Source organism: Schistosoma mansoni, chromosome 2 (assembly GCF_000237925.1).
Source record: "Schistosoma mansoni strain Puerto Rico chromosome 2, complete genome".
Taxonomy (NCBI): Eukaryota; Metazoa; Platyhelminthes; class Trematoda; order Strigeidida; family Schistosomatidae; genus Schistosoma; species Schistosoma mansoni.
The window spans coordinates 31,971,943-31,981,249 of record NC_031496.1 but is presented as its reverse complement, the minus strand read 5'-3'; the positions used below and the strand labels follow the sequence as shown (position 1 = coordinate 31,981,249).

The following is a 9,307-nucleotide window of genomic DNA, read 5'->3' as shown; positions in this document are numbered from 1 at the left end:
CTTTATGCGCGTGCTACTAAGGAGAAACGCGCAGTATTCGAGGAGTGGTCGAACACAGACTTTGCACATCAGAATACGAGGTTCGCTGTTATGAAGGTTTCGAGTTATGAAACCTATAAGGCGTTGAGACTTGGACGTTTGTTTCATTATCTGTTCAGTAAACGACAAGTCGTCGGAGTACCTAAGTCCCAAATCTACTACTGTGTGTAACCTAGATAACATTTCCCCATTTATGGTAAGATCGAAGTTGAGTGACGTATCACCGAAGCATTGCCAACCACATTTAGCTGTATTCAGCTCCAGCTGCCATTTTGAGCACCACTGTGCTACTTTGTTAAGCTCCGTGCTGATGCAATTTCGAATATAGCTCAGCTCATGTGGAGAAAATGAGTACACCACCTTAAGATCGTCTGCAAACAAAAGTCCCACATTAAAACACTCACAAATATCATTAATGAAAACTAAAAAGAGCAAAGGACCTAAGACACTACCCTGAAGAACCTCACTTCTAACAGGGACGGGATTCGACAATGAAGAGTTCATTTTAACTATTTGATGTCGATTGCTGAATTACAGAATACCTTATTAAAGTCTGACAATCGTACAGTAAACAGTTAATTTACAAACTATCAATCAAGTGTATATAAGTAGCCAACACCACAACCCTCCTGTAGAACATAAATGGCCATATTGAATATTAATGTTTTTACTTATTTGAATACATAAAAATTGTTAAAACTAGGAACAGATTACATGTGTGCCACACAATATCATTGAGCCTCTGAAGAGATAGATAATGTAAATTTGTGTAGAATGAAGGAGAACAACAGCCGTTGAAATATTTTTGGTAATCGGTCTAGAACCAGAAGGTTTTTTTACTTTCTTCTTAATTGGTATATTCTTTTTAGGTTTAGCAGTGTTTTTATGAGCCTTCACAATAGAATCAGGTGTTTGATTGTGGGCTTCAGATATTACACTGGAAAGAATGACATTAGTGTCTCCATCAAATATGTCCTGGTTATATATGGCCACTAGGAGTATGAGAGGCAAACTAGCACACTGCATTGGTGTATCAGTACACTGACTAACAGGAGATAGATTAGCTGCACCAGTGGGTCCAGCTGCTGGCGCGATCACATTTGTTGTGACCCCAACAATGTTATTTTCGTTCATGGTACGCTTTTGCGTTAGTCTTTGATTGGTGGTTTTGTCTGAGACTATACGAGCGTTTTTAAACTTCGTATGCGCACAGACTAGCTGTCCAGATTCTTTCAAACGTTCCGCTGATAAATGGGAATCGGATCTAAACGGGATAGGGCACGAGTATTTTTGATGTTTTCTGTTAAGTCGGATACATTGGCATGGAGTGTCCTGGAGATTAGCTGCCTTTAATATCGAGTTTCTTACAGTTTTAATGGCAACTTTGTCCGGTATATTATATATAATCATATTATTTCGAGAGATAATTCGCTTAGTGACTTCACTAGCTATCAAGTCAATGACGGATTCTACTTTGATCCTGTCTTCAAGTTCCGCATGAAATGCATCCTTTTACAAGAGCAGTCGAAGGGGGTGACAGTGTCTTTAGTTCTAGTTTAAGATCATCATACTTTAATAAAGAGCCCGCAAGTGACTCCACTTTAGAACGCATATCACTTAATTGCTTATAGACGGCGGCTAATTCGCTCTTAATAAGATCGATATCATCTGCTCGTGAGTTAGAACTCAGTATTAAGTTGGATATAGAGTCATCCAGCAACATGTGTGGAATACGCCCACTCCCACTATTATCTGGTGCAACAGGAGTAGCAGAGCATGGTGTATTGGTAAGACCAGAGTTGCCAATATCTGAAGAAATAGTATATTTTCGAGCTCGTTTTTCTGTCAGTGGAACCATTTTTCTTCAAGGGTTAATTGAATGTTATTATTGATTTATAAACTAGGGATTAACGATATATAAGCACTTTGTAATAAATACCGCGTCAGCGTAACGCAAACTTCAAACGTACAGCAAGTATTCAATTATTCTGTTAACCGATAAACAGTTGCAACTAATTTATGATGAAGCACTCGCTTCAATGACGGTTTATGAGAATGCCTTATTGAATTATGTTTTGAATCTCTACATCGACGTTTACAACAATTAACTTAAATTCTTATTTTGGTGCCTAATCCTATTTCATTTTTCAGATTTCGAATCAAACCAACTTGAAGATTTAATAGCACAGATTTCTAAATCGAAAGGCAAGTAATGGTTATTGTGCGTTGTACAGACTTTTTATGATAATGTTAAAAGTGTTCATGAAATACATGTTGTTACCTACCATTTAAATGAACAATAACTGGGTTTATTTGTTTGTGTCTGAGGACTCCAATTTCAAATATGCATAATAGTGTGTTTGAAATCATATCACAACATTAATTATTTGTTGATGAGACATGTATGATGTTCTGCAATATAATGACTTCAATATATTCATCGGAATGAAATCGTTTTCTCAATGTTACTGATAAATGCTTTCACAAGTAAATATTTTGAATGTCCAGTGACAAACATGATAACTAAACTCAATGTCATGTGTGTGTCTTGTAAATCTTTAGAACGGATGGTAAAGATCATAAAGTACATCGAATCCTGTGACAGCAAAATAAAATCCCTTAGCGGTAATTTGATTATTCAATCTTCATTGTAATAATCTTTCGCACTACCTTTTTGAAATGTAACAAGATCACTTTGTTCTTTAACTGAGTTGCTCTACATTGTCTTGTTCATTTCAGATAAAATCATAAAAGCAGATCAAATGCAATGAAGAATATCGATAGGTGTATGTGAACAATAATCCAGTTCTCATATTACATTAATGATTTTAGATAACACATGTAGAACTGAATATTGGATCTCTCATAGAGCCATTCAAGCTTTGTCAAGTAACAAAAATTATTCTCATACAGTGGTTTAATTTTAATTCGTAATTTCATTGTTATTTACTTCCGTGTTAAATTTTTGAATCCACTGACCAGCAAATCCATCTCTTATTGTGAAAGTAAACAAAGTCCAACGTTCGAAGATTTCATCCTTACATAATGAGATTGCAACATGAGTTTGTAATCAACATCGATAAACACCAAATCTAGAACAGGCAGATATCGTGGTGAACACCAAGGCTTTAGACAAGTAAAACGTTGTCGATTAGTTTATTGAGACTTTCAACACGTGTTGAGCGAATGGTCGAAATAATTCACATAGTTTCATCATCGGTCCATGTTTCTAAATCCAGTCAATGCGCAAGATACTCAGTAGTCTATCAAACCACATTCACCTATCACTTCATCAGATATAACTTATTCATAGACATCCATATTGAAACCAAATTAATTTGAATTCTCCTTTATTGCTTTTATAGCTATTCAAAATTTCCAGAAACAATACAAGGCGAAATATCGTAAGTTCTTTTAATAACCGAGTACTTTTTCAACATTCGAAGCACAATGACATAATTTGCAGACTAATTCTCTTAACAATATGCAGTGAAGTGAACATTGTGTAACTCCTATTGATAAAACTTCGAAAGTTCCTCAAAATGAACGATTTTGTGAATTAAACTTTGATATATTTAGTGGTAGTGTTTCAACAATGATCGGTTGATGATGTCAATCGAAAACATAACTGTTATGATGGTTGGATAATAGTTATAACGCTAGGGTTTCTTGTTGTAACAGTCCTTTCGATTTTAAAACGCATGTAGGACGGTAATTTACCTTAGACGAACATCTACACTAGATTCCTTCCAAGTGTTCATTTTACAAGACTTCAACACAACTCTTCGATAGTTTCTTTGAAGGTTATGTCGAATGGCTTCTTTGGGATGATAGAATTACAGAATTTTTCATTTTCAGACACCCCGAGCATTCGTAATATTAATCTCAGTTTTGAACCTTTGTTGCGCTCTTTACAATGATTAGTTAACAAATCCTTATGACGTTTAAATCACGCCTCAAAAGTATCTCCACTTTCTGGATCAAATTCAATTTGCAATAGAATCCGGTGTCATAGTGGAATTAGACACATTGGTTCTTGAGGATATCGACATATTCTTGACTAATAATTCAATTAGAGAATTTTGCCGTTGTAATAAGGTTTTCAGATCATCCATTTTAAAATTCATTTTAACTGAATATGTAAGTGTAGATTCGTTTTGATCACGTCGCCAATTGTTATAAACGGTAGGATACTAGTTATAACGCTAGGGTTTCTTGTTATAACAGTCCTTTCAACTTTTACACGCATGTAGGACGGTAATTTACCTTAGACGAATATCTACACTAGATTCCTTCCAAGTGTCCATTCTACAAGACTTCAACACAACTCAGATCAAGAACACGAGATTAGCCTCACTAGAACGTCAATATATTTCCACACACCCAAAGTCTGACTCAATCCAACAACAATAATAATCAGGATAGGTAAATATATGACACATATGACACCTGTCACACTATCCACATTTCTGACTTAGTAGAACAACCAATCATTATCATTCTCACCTGCACATAAATAACAAACAACACACCCCAAACTGATATTAATTATTCGTTTAACATGACAATTCAACAATACAGTTTTCTCTTATTTGAGACTGGTAGGATGAATAGATCTCGATCATAATGGAATTGTTCACGCTGAGGCTCGAAACCACCAACCCCGGACTCAAATCAACACTTTGAAAGGAGTCATATTCAAGTTTCTTTGAGGAAATCAGCCCTGAGAGAAAGTGAGTTGAGCTGATGAATCACGAGTCAAAACAAATGAGAAATACATGAATCTCAAGATATCAGATATATCATAACTTAATTAACATATCTCATGTGGTAACAAAGGTCCATCGCATTCGGTCCTGAGTACTGTCCTTGAGGAATCTCAAAACCTTATTATTACAAATTCAAATGTTATAATCCCTTACTATGTTAACGTTTGTTATTTCTTCAGCTTCTCTAATTCTATACAGCGGATGTTAATTTCGATTCATTGAATTTAGAAGCACCTATTATAGAAAAAGCTGAACTCTATAAAAGTAAGTCAAAATAATGAATTACACGCAGTTTATTCCTATCCATCTCAAATAATAACGACTTCTTGTATTTTCATCTGATCTAATCCATGTTATTAGCCTATCAATAATTACAGCTGTTTGATACTTTACAGACGGGGACATTGTATAAATGAGTGAGGGTTAGTAGTTCTGTAGATGTGATTTTTAAGATTCATCCACAGCCTCACTTGCATCTGTCGAGAATATCAGGGTGTTCGTCTAGCTCACAACAAGTAGTGTTTTTGTGTTAAGCATTTAAGCCGTATTGCTGTATAAACGTCGTTTATGTGATTATAATGAAAGAGAATTAATTTCACCTACAGTTTACCCCAACCTTTACTTCATATTTTTTATTTTCCATGTCGTCGTTGCTAATTGCAGTATGCAAATTCTAGTGTTTAATTAACATCGAGAGTTTATCTGAGATCACAGGAAAATCTTGACCATTATCACCTCTCCTTAAATGTTTGCCGAAATGTATGTAGGTTTTATGCGGTATGGGTACATCACGTCGACTTAAATAGTCGAAGTTTCGGTAAGGCATCCTAAATTTCCAATGAGTTTGCCAGATGACTTTTAAGTTAAGATTTTATTCAGTTTGTGTGTACCCATTATCTGAATTTTCCTATCGATGTACGAGACTACAACTAATCAGTCTGGTTTGACAGTTATTCTTTCTGTACGGGTCACTTCAATATTGTCACTAAGTCACAAGTGTTTCTAGAAGAGATGGACGGTAGCTAGCGGAATCTCGAAATGAATATCAATTTCAGGATACAGTGGCATTCAGTTAAGAAGCCTATTTCTCCTCCATCAGTCACCATACATCTCCGATCACAATTTATTTACTCCAGATTATTATGGTTTCTAATCAGACTGAATATGCAACTAGTGAAGTGATTTGTCTTTTTTTATTATTTCTTCTGTAAACGAATTAGATATGCAATCTAAGGACGTATTCGGAAATTGTAACAAGCTGATACCATACAATACATTTAGTAAGTTTACTTAAATTATCACTCTATTGATACTAATGAATATGATAGATATAACCTGACATTCCTTACTGGAATTCACACTCACCAATGCTTTCAAATTATCTTCAAATGTGTTTTCTAGAATATGCAATTGTTTTCATTCAGTACACTGAAATTGTGTTTCCTCAATCATGAAGTCACAGAACCGACCATGTTCTGCTTGTAACAAGGTAAAATAATTAGATATAAAAATGCGACAAACCATGCATCACCTCCGATTGCAATGAAACTTGAAACGAATATTAACGTATGTAATATTCATGAAGGAATTATTTCATGTTACAGAACAAATCTCGTCGAATGAATAAAAGGTAAAAGCATGGACTAAATATTCACAATGACTTTGACAAATGAGTGGGGATATGGGGAAATGGCGAAAAGGAAAAAGTGACTCTCCGCTATTTATCCACCATCCATTTTGTCCTCATATATGCTGATTTCCTTTACTTTGATGCTCAAAACACGTTGAATGATTCCTTCAAATAAACAATATTTATGGATGATGTCCTAACCGAATTCATTTTGTATTTCAGATTTGATACGAATTAATAAACAGATTTATTTGAAATACGTTGCTGTTAAATATTTGGATATCGAAAATTGTAAGATCAACATTTGAATATTTTGATTGTTTTATTGAATAACTATGTCATGTCCACATGTAATTCACTGAACAATGGTTATCCAGAAACTGTGATACTATGTGAAATGTCTACAGAAGCTTCAACCTGATAGTTTAATGAATGAAAGTATTCAAAATGACACGGAAGCTACCAATGAAATCGAACAGTTTGTTGGTACTAACCCGAGCTCGAACATTCTTAGTCAACGCATCCACCATATTTGTGATAGTTCTCCATTAAAACATCAAAGTTGAGATAGCGAGGTTGCGTTTTACGTTGCAGACCGATTCGATAGAACAAACTTAACTAACCGTCAAACAAAGTGCAAGTATTCAGCCAACACATCACTTTCACTTGAACATTGTTGAACTAGTAAAACGTTTTGAACAGTTGCCTATCTCATCAATGATGAAATAGATATTGAAGTAAATGAAATACTCAGTCATATGTTGATTTATTTCATTTTCTCACATTTCAGTTAAGCATGAATTTCTATCACAAATACTCGAAGTGATAAGTAAGTAACCTATTGAATCGAATTTACTGACAATATTATATGGAATACTATTTAACGGTGAAGTGTTGCATGAAGAAATATTGTACTGTATTGATAGATCACATTAGTAATCATTCTTTTGTTTCGTTTCTAATTCCAGGTGGCGATAGAAACTGAATCAATTTGAATTTGCGAATTATGAACTGGATTTAACTCATTTCTCATTTACCCCCATTGTCAATATAACCAATCACAAATTTCTTCTTTCATTAACAATATTCACCGTCAATATTAATTAACTCTTATTTGTTTATGTTGAAAACATTGATGCAGTAAAAGATTGTAATGTGTGAAATTAAATGTCTATAAATCGGTATTCGATTTCTAATATGGTTTACAAGCAATAAGAAGCGGAATATTGGTTGATGAAAATGAAAATAGTATGAGGGATGTGGTAAATGAAACAGTTAGACGACAATCATTCCTCAAAATGATAACTGATTTCTGTGAACCATAATGTTAAATGCAATTAACACATCGACAATTAACATTCCGAAACCAACTTCTCAAACTAGAGTTAATGCAAAAATATGAAATAAACAGCATCGTCTCATTATGAGTATCTCAAAATTATTCATTTGCTAGAATTAAAACAAATATTCAACCAATATAGAACTTAAGATTGGGACTCAAACACTGTGTTGCTCACTTTAAATGAATAACACTGCATTAAATGCTATTTTCGAGGGGCACCGCCACGATATGACTAGTATGTCACATAGTATTTCGAAATCATGGATCATTCACACCCATCTAAATCGTTAATGACCAACTAAACTCAGGGATACAATAGATAACATGTTATCTACTTGAAGTGGATGGTACTTGGTTCAAGTCTCGGTGTAGAAATCAATACTGATGTTGATGCTTTCGCTTGGCGAACCTCAAAAAGGATGGGAAACGAATCCTGGATTACACTGCCAGCTACAATCCATCAATTATATATAAGTAGTGTCACAAAACTTAGATCAATGCGAATCACACAATTTGCAAATATTACAAAAAGACTGATCGAGATTCAATCTTAAAATTCGTCAATGAGATAAATCTAACACATCCTTATCATAAAGAAATAATTATTTTTTTATTTTGGATGTCACATCTACCAAAGTCGACTACTTACTACCGTCTTCTTTATATGTGTCAGGTCTTATCCCTGTTGGTTGCAGATTGTTGTCTACTAGTTCTTTGATACTCTGTGAACGATCTTGTCATTCTTCATTTGAATCGGATATGATGATGAGGTGAATCAATGCAGCCGTAATATACTGAGCAAGTGTGATAATTCTGATGTGCAATCGGTATACAAACACATTTGGGAGAATCATGAAGAATGTAAATGAAAACCGATAGATGGTGTACAAGTGAAGTATTTAATGTGTAATTTCTATAATTTTTAAAGACACTCTAGAATTTTGAACGGAATGATGAATTGGTTTCACACACTAATTCACCGTTCACTGCAAGCTTATTTGTCATGGTATGTAGTTCGTCTAAAAATGTAAAAAATTTAGTCCTCAGATGGACGATAAACTGTAGGACAAGAGAGAAATTTCGATGTGATTTCACTAGTAGGCAAATACAGATCAGTATAAATGAAAACTAGAACCGATTGAAGCTGATCACCTCAAGCTACAGAATGTTATTGGAATATATTCGTGTATTCAAAATCAGGAGGACGTCACATATTTTCCAAATATATATGGCAGTTAATAACCTGTAAACACATTTGTGAATGTGGTATGCAAAGGAATATACAGGACAATGATTCAGCTAGCTTCCTGACAGTGTAATAATCATTACATACTGTTTGCATACGCATAAATTTGACAGCGAATTTCCAACATTTTTAAAATTAAAAGAAACTATGTGTGTGCTCCTGTCGAAAGACTTAATTTGGTTTTATGAATGATCTGCAACGCTCCTCTCTCATAGTCAACTTCATATTTCGGAATATATGATTTTCATTTTTAAATTTCAGGGCTCATTAGGGAGCACTAC

At 34.3% G+C, this 9,307-nt stretch overlaps 1 non-coding gene across 1 annotated transcript; it reads right to left on the bottom strand.

Moving 5' to 3' along the window:
• Positions 1-7,028: 7,028 nt before the first annotated feature.
• Smp_tRNA_00025_Thr.1 lies at positions 7,029-7,101 on the bottom strand. The gene has a single exon. It is a non-coding gene (tRNA).
• Between the last annotated feature and the right edge of the window lie 2,206 nt (positions 7,102-9,307).